The 23,106-nt window shown below is 43.4% G+C and overlaps 1 long non-coding RNA gene across 2 annotated transcripts in view; it reads left to right on the top strand.

Moving 5' to 3' along the window:
• The window catches only part of LOC137335788 (uncharacterized), a 74,188-nt gene that overhangs the window by 1,463 nt on the left and 49,619 nt on the right, over positions 1-23,106 (top strand). The window lies entirely within an intron of this gene.

The following is a 23,106-nucleotide window of genomic DNA, read 5'->3' as shown; positions in this document are numbered from 1 at the left end:
AAATAAGAAGGGCAAAGAGAGAGTTTGAGAATAGACTGGCGGCAAACATAAAAGGGAATCCAAAAGTCTTCTTTAGGCATGTAAACAGTAAACGGGTAGTAAGAGGAGGGGTGGGGCCAATTAGGGACCAAAAAGAAGATCGACTCATGGAGGCCAAGGTACTAAATGAATACTTTGCATCTGTCTTTACCAAGGAAGAAGATGCTGTCAGAGTCTCAGTAAAGGAAGATGTAGTTGAGATACTGGATGGGCTAAAAATTGATAAAGAGAAGGTACTAGAAAGGCTAGATGTATTTAAAGTAGATAAGTCACCCGGTCCAGATGGGATGCATCCTAGGTTGCTGAGGGAATTAAGGGTGGAAATTGCGGAGGTACTGGCCATAATCTTCCAAACATCCGTAGATACGGGGGTGGTGCCAGAGGACTGGAGAATTGCAAATGTTACACCCTTGATCAAAAAAGGGTGTAAGGATAAACCCAGCAACTATCGGCCAGTCAGTTTAACCTCGGTGGTGGGGAAACTTTTAGAAACTATAATCCAGGACAGAATTAGCAATCACTTGGACAAGTGTGGATTGATTAGGGAAAGTCAGCACGGATTTGTTAAAGGCAAATTGTGTTTAACAAACTTGATAGAGTTTTTTAATGAGGTAACAGAGAGGGTGGATGAGGGCAATGCAGTTGATGTGGTGTATATGGACTTTCAAAAGGCATTTGATAAAGTACCGCATAATAGGCTTGTCACCAAGATTGAAGCTCATGAAATAAAAGGAGCAGTAACAGCATGGATACAGAATTGGCTAAATAACAGGAAACAGAAAGTAGTGGTGAACAGTTGTTTTTCGGACTGGAGGAAGGTGCACAGTGGTGTTCCCCAGGGGTCGGTATTGGACCACAGCTTTTCTTGATATATATTAATGATTTGGACTTGGGTGTACAGGGCACAATTTCCAAATTTTCAAATGACGCAAAACTTGGAAGTGTAGTGAACAATGAGGAGGATAGTGATAGACTTCAAGAGGATATAGACAGGCTGGTGACATGGGCGGACACGTGGCAGATGAAATTTAACGCGGAAAAATGCGAAGTGATACATTTTGTTAGGAAGAATGAGGAGAGGTAATATAAACTAGAGGGCACAATTCTAAAAGGGGTACAGGAACAGAGAGATCTGGGGGTATGTGTACATAAATCGTTGAAGGTGGCAGAGCAGGTTGAGAAAGTGGTTAAAAAAGCATAGGGGATCCTGGGCTTTATAAGTAGAGGCACAGAGTACTAAAGCAAGGAAGTCATGATGAACCTTTATAAAACACTAGTTCGGCCACAGCTGGAGTATTGTGTCTAGTTCTGGGCACCACACTTTAGGAAAGATGTAAAGGCCTTATAGAGAGTGCAGAAGAGATTTACTGGAGGGATGAGGGACTTTAGTTATGTGGATAGCCTGGAGAAGCTGGGGTTGTTCTCCTTGGAACAGAGAAGGTTGAGAGGAGGTTTGATAGAGATATTCAAAATCAGGAAGGGTCTATGCAGAGTAGAAAAAGAGAAACTGTTCCCATTGGCAGAAGGGTCAAGAACCAGAGGACATAGATTTAAGGTGATTGGCAAAAGAACCAAAGGTGACAGTAAGTGGTTAGGATCTGGAAAGCACTGCCAGAGGGGGTGGTGGAGGCAGATTCAATCATGGCCTTCAAAAGGGAACTGGATAAGTACTTAAAAGCGAAAAATTTGCAGGGCTACGGGGATAGGATGGGCTAGTGGGACTTGCTGGATTGCTATTGCAGAGAGCCGACACTGACTCGATGGGCCAAAAGGCCTCCTTCCGTGCTATGATTCTAGGAGACAGTTGGTCAGCTTGTTACAGGGTTAGACAGAGCAGATAATGGACACGGTTATTAAACTACCTGAAGGTAATACTTTGCGCCAGCAATTTTATCTTCTCTAATTCCTTGCGTTTCTTCACTGTTTGATTTGGGTTTCTCTGTGCTTGTAAAAGTTTTGGCTAACAAGGAATAGAATGTAGCAACATTCACAAATTCAAATGATTGAAGTGTGCACACAAACCGAAGAGCATACTAAATATGTGAATACGGCAATTTATACCAATTCATACATATGCAAAGACAGTAAAACCCTACACTATTTAACTTCGTTATTCCTCTGTTAATGAGACTGAAGTGGCATCATTACAGGCTATGACGAGGGGTCCTTTGCTGCCATAAGGAGGTTACTGGTATAGTGTTTACCGACATTGCGACATCGTCTCATGTCTGAACTTGTGAGAAAGTGTTTCCACCAAAATACATTGTTAATATGTATTGTCCAGCTCGGACCAAACTTGTGCTTTTCAACCAAAGTTTCAGTCAACTGTCAAAGAGCATGGGTTGTCTTCAAGTCCCTTGCTATTTGTAATTGGGAAATCTGCCTTCACAGTTGGACAATGACAACTTTAGAAACAAAGTAACTCTTTCCAGCAGAACAGGTAGAAATAAGGTGCTTCTCCACAAATATGATACTGGCCCTCAGAGTTCAGTAGCAACCCTACACGCCTTAACGCTGTCAGCATCTTAAGTAACGTTAAGTCTGCTCTAGACTCTGCGGCTGAAGTGCCCTATCCTTTATATTTGAAAGTAAGGTTAGCTCCTGTGCCCTCAGTTAAAGCTGCTCCTGGGAGGGTGAGCTGGATTTATCATCACCTCTCGGCTTTTTTGTAATGGTGGAAGGTGCCAAGGATACTAACATGGAAGCTAGTGATGAGCATGATGACACTTCTCCTGATTCAAATATTGTTTTAAGCACTGACAGAGTGTAATCTACAGTATCATTATTAAATTGAAAACCATTCAGTACAGTTATGATTAAAAGCATGTATGGACCAGAGTTGATGCGAGGAATGCAAATTCTGCAATCCAAGAGGAACAGCTTGCTATTGTCTATAAACTTGTAAAATAAGATTGAACATGTGGGCAAAAATTATAGTAAGCTGGCCAATGTTCAACAGGCAAGCATGGAACAATTAAATGCGAGTCAATGGGTCTTGCAGGATTTTCTAAGTTTGGTATGGGGCTGTTGGCCATATGGTTCACCATGTTGCTTAAGGCGCCAAAACAAGTGACCAGAACTGATCAAGTATCTCCATATATTGCTCTCGAAACACCAGCCACTCAAGTCCTGCCTCTCCTCAATCGACAAAACTTCACAAGGTAGTGTTGAAACAGACTGTAGCAGGAACATTAGATAACATCACCTTCTTTGGTCTTTGGTTCCCACCGCAATCTCCGCTCTCTAGCCACCGACTTCATCCCTCTCCCTGGCCACTGTCTGAGGCTGAACCAGACCGTTCGCAACCGTGGCGTCCTATTTGACCCTGAGATGAGCTTCCAACCACATATCCACTCCATAACCAAGACCGCCTACTTCCACCTCTGTAACATCTCCCGTCTCCACTCCTCCCTCAGCTCATCTGCTGCTGAAGCCATGCCTTTGTTAACTTTAGACTCGACTATTCCAATGCTCTCCTGGCTGGCCTATCATCTTCCGCCCTCCATAAACTTGAGCTCATCCAAAACTCTGCTGCCCATATCCTAACTCGCACCTAGTCCCATTCTCCCATCACCCCTGTGCTCGCTGACCTACATTGGCTGCCGGTCCGGGAACGTCTCGATTTTAAAATTCTCATCCTTGTTTTCAAATGCCTCCACAGCCTCGTCCCCCCCTTTCTCTGCAACCTCCTCCAGCCCTAAAACCCTCCTGGATCTCTGCACTCCTCCAATTCTGGCCTCTTGCACATCTCCGATTTTAATCACTCCACCATTGGCGGCCGTGCCTTCAGCTGCCGAGGCCCTAAGCTCTGGAATTCTCTCCCTAAACCTTTCTGCCCCTCCACCTCTCTCTCCTCCTTTAAGACGTTCCTTAAAACCTACATCTTTGACCAAGCTTTTGATCAACTGTCCTAATACCTCCTTATGTGGCTCGGTGTCAAATTTTGTTTGATAATCGCTCCTGTGGAGCACCTTGGGATGTTTTACCACATTAAATGCGCTATATAAATGCACGTTTTTGTTGATGTTGTTCTGTCTGAAGGAAAGCTGTGTAAAGATAGCCATCTGAAAAGTGAGCAAAATGTTTTTTTTTAAAAAAAATGATTTTCAGGAACGTCAGATTTGAAATGCTTTTGTCATGTGGTTTTAATGGATAGCCAAAACTATTCATAAAATTCAGACATTTGTAAAATGAGCACACACGCTCAGACATGATGGATTACGCTTCATCTGTTCAAAAGATGTTTGAGAAACTACACAGTCGCTGTTAGGGGTGTAATAAGTTTTTCAAGTCTCACATCAAAATGTTGAAGTAAGGACCTTGATAAGAATTGTACCTGAGTCAAATATAGAAACGTAGAAATTTCAGCATGGAAGGAGGCCGGTCAGCCCATCGTGCCTGCATCAGCCTGAATCCATTTTGGGAGTTATCAACTCTAATAGGAACATAGGAACAGGAGTAGGCCATTTAGCCCCTTGAGCCTGTTCTGCCATTCAATTAGATCATGGCTGATCTGTATCTTAACTCCATCCACCCACTCCTAATCTCATTAACTTGCTCTTTCCTTGTATCATTTATTATTTTTCTTCATCAAGTGTAAGTTGAGGGATATATTTCTGATCGGTGAATGTTTTTAGGTGTTGCAAATCACTGCCCATCTGTCAATGGCTGCTTTGAGATTCTAACTTTTCAAGTAAACAGCAGTGAAGCTCAGAAATGCTCGTCATGAACGGGCGAGCAGCGCAACGTGTGAAGAGGCCTGAAAACACATGGCATTCACCGTGGGATTGATTTAACGAGGGTTGCATAAAACTCGGCGATGTAGTGGAGACGCGCACACTCCCCGAAGATCCCCATGAATTTGATTGGCAATTCGGAGCGAAACAACGCTGGCAGTTGGGCCTACCTCCCCACTCCACGATGTGTGCGGAATGAATGTGCCACCATGGGGGGATTGGCCCTGTTACACCCACTCAAACCCTTTTGTAATTTTAAACTTTTTAGATAGAGAGAAACTATTTCCTTTGGTGAGGGGAGGTCCAGAACAAGGGGGCATAACCTAAAATTAGAGCTAGGCCATTCAGGGGTGATGTCAGGAAGCACTTCTTCACACAAAGGGGAGTGGAAATCTGGACCTCTCTCCCCCAAAAAGCTGATGAGACTGGGGGTCAATTGAAAATTTTAAACCAAAAATTGATAGATTTTTGTTAGGCAAGGGTATTAATGGTTACTGAACCAAGGTGGGTAGATGGAGTTAAGATACAGATTAGCCATGATCTACTTGAATGGCAAATCAGGCTGGAGGGGCTGAATGGCCTGCTCCTATTCCTATGTTCCTAGATTCCCTTTTAATCTTCTCTATTTCAGAGAATACACCCATAGTTTTTCAAGTTTCTCATCTAAATTATATCCCCTCCTCCCTAGAATTGTCCTCGTGAATCAACATTGCGCCTTTTCGAAGGTACCAATGTACTGTCTTTAGTGTAGTGCCCAAACCACATGCACTATTCCCAATGATGCATAATCAAAGTCTAGTACAGATTCCTCATCACCACCTTGCTTTTGTATTCAATGCCCACACATAAAAAGAAAGACTTGCATTTCTATAGCGCCTTTCATTACCTCATGACGTCCCAAAGCACTTTACAGCCAATTAAGTACTTTTTGGAAGTGTAGTTACTGTTGTAATGTAGAAAAAGTGGCAGCCAATATGCTCACAGCAAGCTCCCACAAACTGCAACATGATAATGACCAGATCATCTGTTTTTAGGTATTGGTTGAGCGATAAATGTTGTCCAGGAGACCAGGAATACTCCCCTGTTCTTCTTTGAAATAGTGCCGGGGAATCTTTTACGTCCACCTGAGAGGGCAGATGGGGCCTCGTTTTAACGTCTCATCCAAAAGACGGCACCTCCGACAGTGCAGCGCTCCGTCGGTACTGCACTGGAGTGTCAGCCTAGCTTATGAGCTCAAGTCTCGAGAGTGGGACTTGAACCCACAATCTGTTGGCTCAGAGGCGAGAGTGCTTCTCACTGAGGCAAGGCTGGCACACGAATCCATATAAAACCCTGATTCCCATTTTTCCCTTTGATGGCTTTTCCTATCTGCAAGCCTGCTTTTAAAGATCTGTGAAGCTGCCCCTCTAGATCTCCGTTTCTCCGCTCCATTGAGAATCTTCCCATTTAGGGTACATGTTCATCCTCTTCTTTTGCCCAAAATCTACTACTTCACATTTGTCAACGTGGAGCAGCTTTTGCCACAAATGCAAGAGGATGAGCAGCAACTAAGTTGGTTGTGTAAAGCATTTGAATCTTTCCAGGAAAGGGAGCCGCATTTCCATGGTGCGTGAATGACATCCGACAAACTTCATTGTTATTTTCAGGAGCTTGGGGATGAAATGGTTGAGTCCTCAGATTTTTTTTTAGTCCATACCCAATGCCACTGGCAGAATCATTGAAAGAAAATCATTTTTGAGAAGTTCCTTCACTCGACCATGTTCAGGGGTATTAACTTACTCAGAGACAGACACATTCTTTCAACAGCCAGATGCAAAAGATTCTTACCTTTTCAGATTGGTATCTATAAATTCAGAGGCACCACGTTCTGTGAGATTCCCTCTGCCTCTCAAGTGCCTGGAAATTTGTGATGAGGAACAGATGATCTTTGACCGGAAGCTGGGAAATGAGCAAAGACATTGGTGACAATAAACGCAACTGAAAACAGTTGTGGGATCTGGCTGCATTCTGTGGAGGAGGAGTGTTTCCAACATTTGTCCTGGAGGAGCCAGCGAGAAAATCCAGTGTGTTTTATTTTGTTGCTCCTTGTGTTGGACCAACACAAAGATGCCCTCAGAAATCACTGTTCACTTGTCTTGTATAGTCGGCTATAGTAGACTGGTTGAAATCTACAATAACACCTACAGGGGACAAAAGACGTCAGATGTATTGAAACATTAGAACAGCTGGCACTTTCACTACCATTCAGGAGCCTATACTGACTGCAAGTCTGGTTCTAAATTAGTTTTCAGTCCCTGACAGAGGTCAGGAATGGTTTGCTTGAACAGCCAATTCTCTGGAGACACACAGGCGAGACAGATGTACCCACACATGAAGATATCTCCTCCTCCTTAGTATTCTTTCCCTGCCATGAATTTGCATTGCATCAGAATAATAAAGCCCTGTTTTTTCACTGTGTTCACGGCAGAGATATGGCCATTCATAGGAACGTTGGATCAGGAGTAGGCCATTCAACCCCTCGAACCTGTTCTGCCATTCACTTGGATCATGGCTGATCTGTATCTGCATTCATTTTTCTAGACACTTCAGATCTTGTTTAGTTAGGTCTCTAATTAATTTGGAATAGAAAGTTGTGTGAGGTGGGTTAAGTTCCTTCTAATGCACCTAATCAATGCACTCATGGGATTAGATTTGCAGAAGTTTGGTACAGAACAGCTAAATCCTAGTGCAGATCTAGCCAGGTGTGTAGTGTGCTGACTGCAGACAAGTTTCTGTGGTCCAATCATTTGCAGAAATTATTCACGGCTCCTATTGGAGTTTTGACTTTGCACAGGGTGCTAGCCTAATAGGAGACCAGAAAATCAGTGTGCAGGTGAAGCTTATGGGGATGTGACTGTTTAATGGTGAGTGGGCACTTCGGGGGGCAAAAAATTATTGCAGCCTTCAAGTTCAAAAGCCACTGGCAGCCTTTGCCAAGGCTGAAATAGGAGATGGGGGGAGGGGGTGGAGTGGGGGGGGGGATGAAATGGCAGCCAAAAATGTCGTGAAATGAAACTCAATGTGGAGGCACGAGATGAAGTCCGGGGGGCAAGTGACGGAGCATGAATGTGCATGAGGCTTTAAAGGCAAGGGTTGAAGTGACCTTCGCAGCCACTGGCAGTGCTGTGCCTGTTGTGGAGTCCGGCTGCTATTCTTGGGATATTCTGTGAGACTGCCCCTGTGCAATTTCAGGAGGCATTGTGCCCACATAGCTCTGGGCCTAGAAAATGTTCCCTCTTGTGCAAAAAGATCATCAGTTGTTGCTTTTGTTGTGCCATAAATTTGTGTAAGCACAATCTGTGATTAATTATGGACTAACCAAGAAATTGTAGAGATCGGGCAGTATTTCCATCCCTACCATTTACTCTTATTCTACGATTTTATTCTCCATGAGTCCATAAGTCAGCTCGGGTGAAATAGCAGAATGATTGCTGATTTATGAAGTGTTAGTTTGTCTAACCATTATTACTTTGTTGAAAGCAATATAAACCAAAAAAGCTTTGCAAACCCAAAACCCTAACCTTGTTTGTTAACTTAAAACTATTTGTTTGTCATTATGCTTCACGGGTAAATGCAAATTCAGGCCAGAAATCCAAACAGCTACCCCAGTGCCTCCCAAAAGCAGGGGGGAGTTAAAGCTAGCTGGTCTTTCTGTCCCTGATCACTACCCAGCAAATCCTACTGAAAGGTTCATTGGTATAGATATCAAGTGAGGACAGGTTGGCTTTGTCTCTGATAGCCAGCGTCAGACTTGGCTCAGTGGGTAGCACACTCGCCTCTGCGTTAGAAGGTGGTGGGTCCAAGTCCCACTTCAGAGACCTGAGCATGTAATCTAAGCTAGCACTTCACTTCATACTGGGGAGGTGCTGCACTGTCTTTCAGATGAGACATTACACCGAGGTCCCATTCGCTGTCTCAGATGGACATACAAGATCCCATGGCACTGTTTGAAGAAGAGCAGGGGATTTCTCCAGGTGTCCTGGCCGATATTTATCCCTGAACCAACATCACTAAAACAGACTTTCTAGTTATTTATCTCATTGCTGTTTGAGGGACCTGTTGTGAGCAATTGGCTGCCGTGTTTCCTACTTCGTTGGCTGTGAAGTGCTTTGGGATGTTGTGAGGTTATGAAAGGCGATATATAAATGCAAGTTCTTTCTTTCTTTCTTAGCCCCATACAGTGCTCACTGACAGGGCTCAAATGAAGTCTATCCACATGGGTGAGTTATCAGAAAGCTGCTGGCAACCATAGAATCATACTCCATCATGAGTCATCACCTTCAGAGGGAAAATGGAGAAAACGGGGGTGGGGGGGGGGGAAATCCAAACAAATGTTTTCTAATCAAAGCCAGGCTTTGTTGTGGAAACATTTAGTTGACAACTAGCCTGGACTGAGTTGATGTGGCAAGCTGAAAAAAAATTCAAAGCAACTCATTGGCTTGCAGTTACTTCATACCAGCTTGAAGCTGCTATTGAGTCTACATCAATATAAAGTTACCATAAACATTACATGTACTGTCAAAATCAAAGATACAAAAAGATCATTTGACCTTGGTGTGTACGAATCAAACCATTACTCACAAAGTGTATGTCTGATGATCATCAGGGTTAATTATATTTATTTTACCCACAATGTATACATATGCGATAGGCCACAAACCATGTTGTGTGCTCAAATTAAAAATTCTTATACTTGTCTTTAAATCCCTCCATTCCCTCAGCCCTCCCTGTCTCTGTACCCTCCCCTAGGCCTACATACCCCTCACCTTGAACTCTGTTCCTGTGACTCCAGGCTCTTGTATATCTCCTCCCCCATTCGCCCCATTGTTGGCGGTCGTGCCTTCAGCCGCATAAGTCCCACTCTGGAATTCCTTCCCTAAATCCCTGTGCCTCTCCATCTCACTCTCTTTCTTTAAGCCCCTCCTTATACTTCCCCCTCTTTGATCAAGTGGTTTTGGCTACCCCAACTAATCGCTCCTTCTTTGGCTTGGCGTCTTTTTCTCACACCTCTGTGAAGCGCCTTGGGTTGTTTTTCTATGTTAAAAGTACAGCATTAGTGCAAATTCTTTTGTGTGTATGTGTCTGTATGTCTGTGAGAGAGACAACCCATGCTGTGAGCTCCAGCGTAAACAGGGGCTTCTGTGTGTTTGGGTTAGTATTGGACTAGCAGGCAGTATTGTACTGACCCTTGGAGTGATGCACAGCATGAAGTGCATGGCCTAATGAGTTGGAGACCAGCAACATGCCTTGTGGAAGTTTTTACAACCTAACCATGAAACTACATGGGGTTGTGGATTTGTGAGAGGTGGCGGTATGAGCTTGAGTGTTTAAATGTGGACAGAGGGAATTGATGTTGCATGCTGGAACTGTACATCAATGACAGCTGGCAGCAAAAGCTTATGTCTGTGAATGTATGTGGAAAAATTGTTGCTCAGAAACAGCTGTGAGTGAAGAATTTTATTGGTGGAGTCGTTCTGGCTTTATTTGGAATGGCATGGTGGGGACATTGTACGGGAGCAAAATTTTACTCAATGGCCTCTACTCGTCCTATAAATAGAAAGATTTGCACTGGAATGGACAATAAACAAACCCAAAGCACTCCCTCAAGTAGGATATTTACATGCAGGGAAAGGGTTCTGAAAAAATTATTAGAACTAAAAACTGACAAGTCCCCAGGTCCTGATGGACTTCATCCTAGGGTCTTAAAAGAAGTGGTTGCAGAGATCGTAGATGCATTGGTATTAATTTTCCAAAATTCCCTAGATTCTGGAAGGCTCCCATCAGATTGGAAAATAGCGAATGTAACTCCCCTATTCAAGAAAGGAGAGAGACAGAAAGCAGGAAACTACAGGCCAGTTAGCTTAACATCTGTCATAGGGAAAATGCTAGAATCTATTATTAAGGAGGCTATAGCAGGGCAGTTAGAAAATCTCAATGCAATCAGGCAGAGTCAACATGGCTTTGTGAAAGGGAAATCGTGTTTGACTAATTTATTCGAGTTATTTGAGGAAGTAACGAGCAACGTGGATAAAGGGGATCCTGTGGATGTGGTGCACTTGGATTTCCAGAAGGCTTTTGATAAGGTGCCACATCAAAGGCTACGACACAAAATAAGAGCTCATGGTGTAGGGGTAACATATCAGCACGGATAAAGGATTGGTTAGCTAACAGGAAACAGAGTCATTTTCAGGTTGGCAAGATGTAACGAGTGGAGTGCCACAGGGATCAGTGCTTGGGCCTCAACTATTTACAATCTATATCAATGACTTGGATGAAGGGACCGAATGTATGGTTGCTAAATTTGTTGATGACACAAAGGTAGGTCAGAAAGTCAGTTGTGAAGAGGTCTTAAGGTTTCTGCAAAGGGATATAGATAGGTTAAGTGAGTGGGCAAAAATTTGGCAGATGGAGAATGCGGGAAAATGTGAACTTGTCCACTTTGGCAGGAGGAATAGAAAAGCAGTATATTATTTAAATGGAGAGAGATTGCAGAATTCTGAGGTACAGAGGGATCTGGGTATCCTCGTACATGAATCACAAAAAGTTAGTCTGCAGGTACAGCAAGTGATTGGGAAGGCAAATGGAATGTTGTCATTTATCGTAAGGGGAATGGAATGTAAAAGTCGAGATGTTTTGCTACAGTTGTACAGGGCATGGATGAGACAACATCTCGAATATTGTGTGCAGTTTTGGTCTCTTTATTTAAGAAAGGACATAATTGCTTTAGAGGCGGTTCAGAGAAGGTTCACTCGACTGATTCCTGGGATGAGGGGGTTATCTTATGAAGAAAGGTTGGACAAGTTGGGCCTGTGTATTTTGGAGCTTAGAAGAATGAGAGGTGATCTTATTGAAACTTATAAGATCCTGAGGGGTAGATGCTGAGAGAATGATTCACCTGGTGGGAGAGACTAGAACTAGGGGGCCATAGGGGTCTCTCAGAGGGTCGTGAGTCTGTGGAAGTCCCTTCCCCAGAGAGCGGTGAAGGCAGGGTCAAAGACGGGAAAGGAGGGTTGAGGTCACAATCAGATTAGCCATGATCTTATCAAATGGCAGAACAGGCTCGAGGGGCCGAATGGCCGACTCCTGCTCTTAATTCGTATGTTCATATGTATTGTATGTATGTAGGCACGTGCACACAAGACTTGATTTCCAGCTTTTTTGAATCAAAAGCAACACGGAAGGAACAGCAACACTTGCCCTCCTTATAAAGGCTCTCAGGCATAAAGCTCCTCGAGCTATAAAGATCTCGGCAGTGCTGGGCTACAGCACAGCTGAGAAACAAGCAATGGCGCAGTGAAGTGGTGCGAGATGACTTGCAGCCCCCATTATGTCCCACGCTATTGATTTCATGGGCACAGCTGCCCTGAAATGGGGAAGGACGACATGGAAGCCAGGCTTTTTTCTGGAGGGACATTTAGAGGCAATGTGTATCCTTTGGCTGCTTTGGAAATATACGAGCATCTGATTTCATCAGTTCTGGGTTACTGTCATCTGGGATTTCTACGTGCTTAGATGTTTTCAACAGGCAATTAAAGAAAATGTAATTAACTTTTAAAAAATGACAGGGTCAGAGGCGTATTGCTCCAGGTACAAACTCAGCAAACAATACCTTTTTATCTTTGCTTGTTATTTTAGTTCTTTACCCTCCTCCCCTTCAATTTCCCCTTGCCTTCCAGGGGGGTAGAAAAGGTGCCACTTGTCAATCAGCTGCAGGGCAGTCACCCATAGACACCTATCCTCTAACTTTCTTTACTTCCCTGTGGGAAACTGCATGGCCTTGACTTGCCACCTCCCCATATAGACGTGGCTGAGACTGAGGCTGGGACTGTCCTGCTGCTCAATCTGGGATGACACAGTCAGGTTACGCAGCAGTGGTCGTGGGGTTGAGGGTAATACGGAAGAGGTAGAGCTGGGTGCCGTCATCTTGCGTCTAGAAGCTGACCCTATGCCTTTGGATGATATCGTCAAGGTAGCAGGTAGAAGAGGAAAAGAAGGGAACACCTCGAGGTGACCGAAGGGGGATGGGAGAAGTCACTGTTGGTGATGTGCTGGCAATGTTGAGACAGGTCAGAGTGGTACCAAGCGAGGATGCTACCACGGAGGGCACATGAAACAGCAGGAACGTTGCTTTTATTCTGTACAACTAATGACCTACAATAGTACAGATGCACATTTTAGTGGTTCCTCCCCTCCCTTTGGAGAAAAAATATATTTTTTGTTTCAAGTGCCATTTACTATAGCGAAGGAGCTCTCCACTCCCACTTGTGCTATCTGCTTTTCTGTTTTAGCATTTACCATCATCAGCAACAGCACGCTCTGTCCTGCATCAAGTAAAAGTCTTCTGCAAAGTGCTTATCCATTGCAAATAGAAGGAATCGAATTCAGGCGGTCATGTTACGAATCAACACTTTTTCAGGAACATTAAAATGTCTTTGGTCTGTAACATATATTTTAGCTGGTTTAGAAGTGGAGATTGTTGAGAGGACTATTGGAGTAGAGTTAGAATTATGATTAAGATGGGAAAAAAATAATGAATTATGTTTTTGTAAGGAACAACATGTTCTTGTTGTTTTCTAATGAAGCCCTTGTAAAGGCCAAGAGAAAATGATACTGCAATTTTAAATATTTAGATAATTTTTAATTTAGGTCTGTAAATGGCATGAGAAAAGAGAGAATGTGGCCATATTATAGTAAAATGGCTTAAAGGTTATCGCTTGGAATTTCTCTGTTCTTCCATCGCAAATAAAATAAACAGTCTCCAGAAAAATATTGCCAGGGAAATGAAGGACTGACTTTCAACAGCAATAACTGGACTGCTGAAATGTAAATTACGGATGCAGAACGCAATAGACGCAGATTTCCTGTTTACACAGGAAATCAAATTAAACTTTCTTGAGATCTTTGTTTCTAATTTGAATATTGGTCTTTGGGTAGACCAGTGTGCAATATATGGAACCCACGGGGGGACTGGATGTGCCTCAGTTAACTCTTTTTGGTGTTTCGAAACCACAAATCAAATTGACCTGAATGGAATGAAGTGGAAGTGGAATTTGATTGAAGTTCATCTCCCTTCACATTGTGCCAGTGGACTTCATTGCTTGTGAGCTGTGTCCACCAAATTTCCAATGTGTTTTCTGTTTTGGGGTGTAAATAGAAATGGTGTCCATTTCACTCGAAAATAATGTGTTTTTGAGGCTATGGTTTCAGGGATTATTTTAATTAGTTGTTAATTTTGGTCCCCTACCTTTAATGTGTGGTTGCTAAGGAATGTTTGGCAGTTTTGCCCTCAATTTTCAATGGCCCATGGAGGGTGGAGAAAGAGTTGCTTTCAGAGTCAGCATTCATCATTTTCTTTAACGACTGTACAAGGAACAAAAACAGTCCTGTGAAAATCATGGACGATAGCTGTTCTTGTGGATCGAGCAATGCAGCTCATGAGATTGTTTGCGTATTGAGCAGAAACATGACAGAACATTAACCCCAAATTGATTCTAAGCAATTTGCTCTGTGTGTACTTTGAAGACAGTTTCAGGAGGTGCACAGCTGTGCTCTGAAATAAAAAAAAACGAGACCAATTTATACCCTGGAGTTACAGCTTGCGATCACAAGGTAAATCAGGATGAGGAAGGTCATTTGACCCAACTAAGCTCATCCATCTGGAAAGATCGGTTGTGAAATGACTGCAAAGTTTTTGTCTCTACTCCCCTGCATGGAAGTCTGTTTCATGGATTGGCCACTTGCCCTGTGAAGACGAACTTCCTGACCTCAGTCCAAAATTTGTCTTTTGCTAGTTTTAACCCGTGCCCTCATAGGAACATAAGCCATTAAGCCCCTCAAGCCTGTTCCACCATTCAGTTAGATCATGGCTGATCTGCACCTCAACTCCATTTCCCCATCTTTGCTCCATATTCCTTGATATCTTAACCTAACAAAAATCTATCAATTAAAATTTCAGTTGACCCAGGATCCACAGCCTTTTGGGGAAGTGAATTCCACATTTCCACTACCAACAGTGTGAAGAAGTGCTTCCTGATTTCACTCCGAAATGGCTGATCTCTAATTTTAAGGTTATGTCCCCTTGTTCTGGATTCCCCCACCAGAGGAAATAGTTTCTCTCTTTCTACCTTCTCAAATCCCTTTATCATTTTAAAGACCTTGAGTACAAACCCCCTCAACCTTCTAAACTCATATCTTGATTTAACTTGAAGGTGCCTTCCAGATTTACTTTTTCTATCCTATTTACGACTTTAAATACTTTTGTTGGCCCCCTTTAACTCATCTCCTTACTATAGCCCAAGTTTTTCCAGTGTTTCCTCATAATTCAGTCCTCTGATGCCATTGTCTTTGGACTCTGGACCAGGAGATCTGAATTCAGAACCAAGGCTTGACTGACATTTGCAGATAGATTCCCCTGTTGGATAAGTTTTTCTGGTAATGGCTGGCTCCTTTTTGGAAAGAAGCAAAGACAGACTGTACTGCTCACCTGTGCCCTCGGCTAGGTGACAAAGGATAGATAAGATCCTTAAGGGTGCCTGACTGAGAAGGAGAACACGAACCATCAGACGTAACTTAGCAGGAGGAAATAATGAATGCTTGGTAAAGTCAGAAATAATTTGAATTTACAGCTGCCTTTATAGAGAGGGCTTGAGATCGCAAAACATAAAATGAGTGATTTTCCTCCAGTAACTGCAACAGACAGCCGACCAGTCAGCAGACCCTCCTTCCCATGAGAATACTGACTCCCTTTTGTATCTATCAAAATAAACATCGTTCAGTAATTCTTGGGCTCGGCAAGTGAAAATACTCCTCAGCAGATTCACGATCAGTTTAATCTCTGCACAGCTGACTGTACTTCAAGACAGAAACCATGTTTCCCATAATCTCTTGATTACAGGGGTTGTTCAACAATATTATCACAGTGGACCAGGATTATAGTGGGTTGCATCTGACAGGAAGCAAAAGTTTTGCTGAGAGATAATACTATTTCGCACAGGTGCAACACTCCTGCATACATTAAAAGGGATTTGGGTGGCATTGTAAATTCATATTCTATATCATAAGCCTCACTTCTTTTCCATATCACACGACTTGAAGGACGGAACGATCTGTCACACTGTACAAGCACTGTCAGTGTCATTCTATGTTGGATGGTGATAGGAGGTGTCTTCAGTGCAGAACCATAAGTTTCAGTGCTCCATTGTCATGAGGCACATCAGTTCAGTGGCCCAGCCAAGAAACAACTTGTCTCTGGCTAAATTGTGCAGCTAAATCCAAATATCCTTTCATCACAGGGATTTGAACTTGGGCCCGCTGTTTGTGAGAGCAGTGTTGTACCAGGAGAGCCTTTGGGCCAGCGGGGCCTGTCTTTTGTAAGATATTGTCCCCCCCCAACCCCGCTATTTGGTGGTGGCAAACTTCTGTTCTAATTTGTATTCGGTGAGTGGACCCCGAAAGAATAGGGCTACCATCTTTTGTTGTTTTAAATATGACATTCCACACCAGAGTGAAAACATGCAAGTTTAATTGTGCTCAGGTCTGCAGTCGGCTGCACTGCACGAGTTTGTGAGTCTCGAGAAATACTGAGTGGATTTGCTTGGAAACAGCCCTGGATTAAGCACAGTTGTGGAAGTGAAGAGAGAAAAAAATTGCCCCAGGACACTGTTGGAACAAGTTTTGATGCAGTGTGAGCAGTGAATGTGTGTCTTTCCGAAGCAATTTCTATCACTGGAACATAAGACTAGCACATGAGCATTAAACCAAAAAATATTTTGAGTGTCAAGGTTTTCAGCACAATGGAAAAATAGTGGTCCACTTGTAGGTGTACTGTCAACTCTGTATTTTCACATTAAAAGTCCAACCCTGGTGCAGTCACTGTGGTTCAGACTTTGCTGCCTTTTATTTTCCAACTTGAAAATTTCACACAGCCCACGTAAAATACACCCACTCATCTTTGAAATATAAATAAAATTGGCTGAGTGCAGTCAACTGAATCTACCCTAAAGTTGGCCATACCACAGCGATGTCTTGCTGACATGGGACTTGCTGTAGTAACAGCAACATAATGGCCCCTGGATTGTATTTTCAACTTTCCCCCTTACGAATAGGTTTATTCAGTGATGTGCATTGTTACATTGGACTTGGCAGCTTTGAGCTCTGGTTACTTTATTTTTTCTTGAACATTGACCCAGAGCAGGAAAAGAAAATTAAGTGTCTTTTTAATAGGACCTCTGGTGCACGCAATCCCAGTTGAGGTAGTAATTAGAAATCTCAGTAAGTCCACACAGAATGTGTGGTGTCGGGCCAGCTGGAAGCAGTACCATGCTGCAAATCATAGGTTGCTGATTCAAAAAGGGTTTTTGGCTCAAGCACCGCTCCTTGTCGACCAAGCGAGGATCTGCATTCCAAAGTGCAGCTCCACTGATCTGCAAAGATCTCATAAAATGTGATCAATTCTAGATTGGGTGCTCGGTGGAGGCGGGGGGCTGTACCAGGGATCCAGACCCCAGAGTAAGGGGAGGAAAATTCGAAAAATACACTTTAAGAAAGGAATAAATGCTGACAATATTGTTAACCAGACTGACCCAAACAGGTCACATCAACAAAATGTGAACGAAAGTAGCAATTACTTTTTAGATAGACAGATGAGGAGGCTTCAGCTTGACGCTGAGGAAATGGGGAATGCGCCCAGTTTAAAATGTCTTTTTTTAAGGAGCAAACTTATTTATTTCCTCTTTCCCTCCCACCACACTGTAATCCATCGGACATAGTATTCTGGTTGGGAGGGCAAGTGACTTGTATGAGGAACTTTCCCGATGCCACTGTTGTACCAGCTGCTTAGAAGGAGCCAGAGTAGCTCTGGGCTGATTGTCCCTTCGATTTTCTTTGAAACAGACGTTCCATTACTGAAGGCTGGGATGCACTACACTAGAAAATAAAACAAAATCAGTAAGATTGGTTGAGAGGGGTGCCTCAGAGGCTGCAACTGTCGTTATAGAAGAAGCTAAAAGAGCAGAGGGAGTTCAGTCAGCTTAGTTTAACCACATGCTGAGAAATAGATTAAACTAAACTTGAAGGAAAAGCGACAGATGTGATTATTAATGAAAGCTTGCAAAAATATATCAAAAAGATAGTCACAGAAACCAATGCCAAGAAAGAAATTGGCAATGGGAAATTAAACTGTACTTCAACTCTGGTCCAGCCAAGGCAACTGAAACTAAAGGTACTTTTGGAGTGCTGACTCCCAGCATTTTTCAACAGTAGGATTCACTTTTCAGCAAGTTTATAAATCAAGACCTTCTGAAATAAAAATAACAGTTACTGTGGCGCTTACCAAGGTCCTGCCGGGATAACCAGGCTACTTAGAAGCCGAACTCCAAATAAGTAATCCTGGGTGAGAGAATAGATCGGTAAAATAGCTCTTGTAAGAAGGAAAGAACTTGGATATCTATAGTGCCTTTCACGAGCTCAGGACGTCTCTTAGTGCTTCACAACCAGCGAAGTGCTTTTGAAGTGTGGTCACCATTGTAACGCAGGAAAAAGGAATCACAATATTGTAAAAGGAATACTGCAAGTAAAAAGAAAATGATAAAAAAAAACACAAGATTGTTTAAGCATTCCCTGAAAACTGTGCAAGAAACTATGAAATGAGAATAGGGGATTCAGCCCATCAAGCCCATTCTTTCCACAGACTGCCTAGGATTTGTTCCACCGTGGACTTCACGCAACACATTTAGAAACTTGAGAGAGGTGACTGACCACAAATAATACTGACATTTCTTCCTGATCTCAGTACTCCTTTGACCTCAGGGTAACTCCCGGATGGCAGTCCATCTATGCAATTCAACCCTGACCAGTTGAATTCCATGGATGATGTTTCCATGATCCTGTAACTGACATTGTTTGAACATTGGTGAAGACTGTTGTGTCATCATAGCCTTTAATCCTGTTCGTAATCAGATATTTATTCTGTCCTCTTTAAAAAAAAATTCCAACAGGGCACCAACTACACTGACTGGAAGTTTATTCCACTACTATTGCGAGAAAAATATTTTTTAATCGCTGGTCTCATTTGAGGCTTGTTGGTTTTGTTCTTCTATCTTCTATTTCTGTGACCACAGTTGAAGATAAATAACTTCCTTACATTGTCTACGTCTTTCACCATCTTTATGCCTGGGTTTTAATGATTTTAGTTGTGGCGTGTAACTCTCTGCCCCTCCTCTTCGGGTGACGATGTTGACCCCTTGCTGCATTATTGTTCCAGGTACACCTAGCACCCTCTGGTGCCTGACCCAAGAGACCATTATTCATTTATGAGGCTTGACCGTCAATGTTGTCATGCTATTTAACCATGGTGGACATCACAACCCTGCCCATTCTTCTTCTTACCCAATGCCCACAGACACATACCTCCAAGAAGGGTCACCTCAATGACAATCAGGAACAGGAACCCCAGCCGGTTTCCTCCACTTCAACTTAAGAACACTGAAGCCAATTGTAGTGCCCCTACTGACACCCCCATCTGAGGTTAGCCCATTCAGTTTAGACCCCTTGAACTTCTTTGGTTTTTTTAGATGACCCCCCACCGCTAAACCACACAGCTTCCCCACTGAAGAGTTTGGAAAAAGTGATCTGTCCTCAGTCCTCTGACTTGTTATTGAGAACAAGATTGAAGGCTATGATAATGCAGTAGTCTTCACTGATGCCAGACGCTAGGTCCTACAAGCTGAATTCAGGGAGTTAGGAGTTAAACTAAAAAGTAGGACCTCAAAGGTAGTAATCTCAGGATTGCTACCAGTGCCACGGGCTAGTCAGAGTAGGAATGACAGGATAGCTAGGATGAATACGTGGCTTGAGAGATGGTGCAAGAGGGAGGGATTCAAATTCCTGGGCCATTGGAACCGGTTCTGGGGGAGGTGGGACCAGTACAAATTGGACGGTCTGCATCTGGGCAGGACTGGAACCAATGTCCGAGGGGGAGTGTTTGCTCGTGCTGTTGGGGAGGGTTTAAACTAATGTGGCAGGGGGATGGGAACCGATGCAGGAAGTCAGTGGGAAGTAAAGTGGTGACAGAAACAAAAGGCAGTAAGGGAGAGTGTACAAAACATGACCGGACAGATGTTCTGAGAAAGCAGGGCAAAGACCAAGGGAAGTCTAGATTAAACTGCATTTATTTCAATGCAAGAAGTCTGATGGGCAAGGCAGATGAACTCAGGGCATGGATGGGTACATGGGACTGGGATGTTACAGCTATTACTGAAACATGGCTAAGGGAGGGGCAGGACTGGCAGCTCAATGTTCCAGGGTACAGATGCGATAGGAAAGATAGAGCAGGAGGTAAGAGAGGAGGGGGAGTTGCGTTCTTGATTAGGGAGAACATCACGGCAGTAGTGAGAGGGGATATATCCGAGGGTTCGCCCACTGAGTCTATATGGGTAGAACTGAAAAATAAGAAGGGAGCGATCACTTTGATAGGATTGTACTACAGACCCCCAAATAGTCAACGGGAAATTGAGGAGCAAATATGTAAGGAGATTACAGACAGCTGCAAGAAAAATAGGGTGGTAATAGCAGGGGACTTTAACTTTCCCAACATTGACTGGGACAGCCATAGCATTAGGGGCTTGGATGGAGAGAAATTTGTTGAGTGTATTCAGGAGGAATTTCTCATTCAGTATGTGGATGGCCCGACTAGAGAGGGGGCAAAACTTGACCTCCTCTTGGGAAATAAGGAAGGGCAGGTGACAGAAGTGTTAGTGAGGGATCACTTTGGGACCAGTGATCATAATTCCATTAGTTTTAAGATAGCTATGGAGAATGATAGGTCTGGCCCAAAAGTTAAAATTCTAAATTGGGGAAAGGCCAATTTTGATGGTATTAGACAGGAACTTTCAGAAGTTGATTGGGAGAGTCTGTTGGCAGGCAAAGGGACGTCTGGTGAGTGGGAGGCTTTCAAAAGTGTGTTAACCAGTGTTCAGGGTAAGCACATTCCTTATAAAGTGAAGGGCAAGGCTGGTAGAAGTAGGGAACCTTGGATGACTCGGGAGATTGTGGCCCTAGTCAAAAAGAAGAAGGAGGCATATGACATGCAGAGGCAGCTGGGATCAAGTGGATCCCTTGAAGAGTATAGAGATTGCCGGAGTAGAGTTAAGAGAGAAATCAGGAGGACAAAAAGGGGACATGAGATTGCTTTGGCAGATAAGGCAAAGGAGAATCCAAAGAGCTTCTACAAATACGTAAAGGGCAAAAGAGTAACTAGGGAGAGAGTAGGGCCTCTTAAGGATCAACAAGGTCATCTATGTGCGGAACCACAAGAGATGGGTGAGATCCTAAATGAATATTTCACATCGGTATTTACGGTTGAGAAAGGCATGGATGTTAGGGAACTTGGGGAAATAAATAGTGATGTCTTGAGGAGTGTACATATTACAGAGAGGGAGGTGCTGGAAGTCTTAACGTGCATCAAGGTAGATAAATCTCTGGGACCTGATGAAATGTATCCCAGGACGTTACGGGAGGTTAGGGAGGAAATTGCGGATCCCCTAGCAGAGATATTTGAATCATCGACAGATACAGGTGAGGTGCCTGAAGATTGGAGGGTAGCAAATGTTGTGCCTTTGTTTGAGAAGGGCGGCAGGGAAAAGCCTGGGAACTACAGACCGGTGAGCCTGACATCTGTAGTGGGTAAGTTGTTAGAGGGTATTCTGAGAGACGAGGATCTACAGGCATTTGGAGAGGCAGGGACTGATTAGGAACAGTCAGCATGGTTTTGTGAGAGGAAAACCATGTCTCACGAATTTGATTGAGTTTTTTGAAGGGGTAACCAAGAAGATAGATGAGGGCTGTGCAGTAGACGTGGTCTACATGGACTTTAGCAAAGCCTTTGACAAGGTACCGCATGGTAGGTTGTTACATAAGGTTAAATCTCACGGGATCCAAGGTGAGGTAGCCAATTGGATACAACATTGGATTGACGACAGAAGACAGAGGGTGGTTGTAGAGGGTTGTGTTTCAAACTGGAGGCCTGTGACCAGCGGTGTGCCTCAGGGATCGGTGCTGGGTCCGCTGTTATTTGTTATTTATATTAATGATTTGGATGAGAATTTAGGAGGCATGGTTAGTAAGTTTGCAGATGACACCAAGATTGGTGGCATTGTGGACAGTGAAGAAGGTTATCTAGGATTGCAACGGGATCTTGATAAATTGGGCCAGTGGGCCGATGAATGGCAGATGGAGTTTAATTTAGATAAATGTGAGGTGATGCATTTTGGTGGATCGAATCGGGCCAGGACCTACTCCGTTAATGGTAGGGCGTTGGGGAGAGTTCTAGAACAAAGAGATCTAGGAGTACAGGTTCATAGCTCCTTGAAAGTGGAGTCACAGGTGGATAGGGTGGTGAAGAAGGCATTCGGCATGCTTGGTTTTATTGGTCAGAACATTGAATACAGGAGTTGGCATGTCTTGTTGAAGTTGTACAAGGCATTAGTAAGGCCGCACTTGGAATACTGTGTACAGTTCGGGTCACCCTATTATAGAAAGGATATTATTAAACTAGAAAGAGTGCAGAAAAGATTTACTAGGATGCTACCGGGACTTGATGGTTTGACTTATAGGGAGAGGTTGGATAGACTGAGACTTTTTCCCCTGGAGAGTAGGAGGTTTAGGGCTGATCTTATAGAAGTCTATAAAATAATGAGGGGCATAGATAAGGTAGATAGTCAAAATCTTTTCCCAAAGGTAGGGGAGTCTATAACGAGGGGGCATAGATTTAAGGTGAGAGGGGAGAGGTACAAAAGGGTCCAGAGGGGCAATTTTTTCACTCAAAGGGTGTTGAGTGTCTGGAACGAGCTGCCAGAGGCAGTAGTAGAGGCGGGTACAATTTTGTCTTTTAAAAAGCATTTGGACAGTTACATGGGTAAGATGGGTATAGAGGGATATGGGCCAAGTGCAGGTAATTGGGACTAGCTTAGTGGTATGAACTGGGCGATATGGACATGTTGGGCCGAAGGGCCTGTTTCCATGTTGTAAACTTCTATGATTCTATGATTCTATGATTAATGACTAATGGATAATGAGGATTTCGCTTTGATGCTTGACACCAAACGATTAGGGGATGACTATATACTTACATCGTGGAACATGAATGATGAGTAGAATGATCTTCCGAACCACTTTTAACCTACAATAATTGGAAATGTGTTCACAAATTTGCTTGTAATACGTGTGTCTGAATGGTATACAGAAATCTAAATAACATTGAACAATTAAACAGATACTTGAGAGTGACTGGTGCCAT

Source organism: Heptranchias perlo, chromosome 20 (genome assembly GCF_035084215.1).
Source record: "Heptranchias perlo isolate sHepPer1 chromosome 20, sHepPer1.hap1, whole genome shotgun sequence".
Classification (NCBI taxonomy): Eukaryota; Metazoa; Chordata; class Chondrichthyes; order Hexanchiformes; family Hexanchidae; genus Heptranchias; species Heptranchias perlo.
Note: the sequence above shows the minus strand (reverse complement) of the source record. Positions and strands in the feature narration are given on the sequence as shown.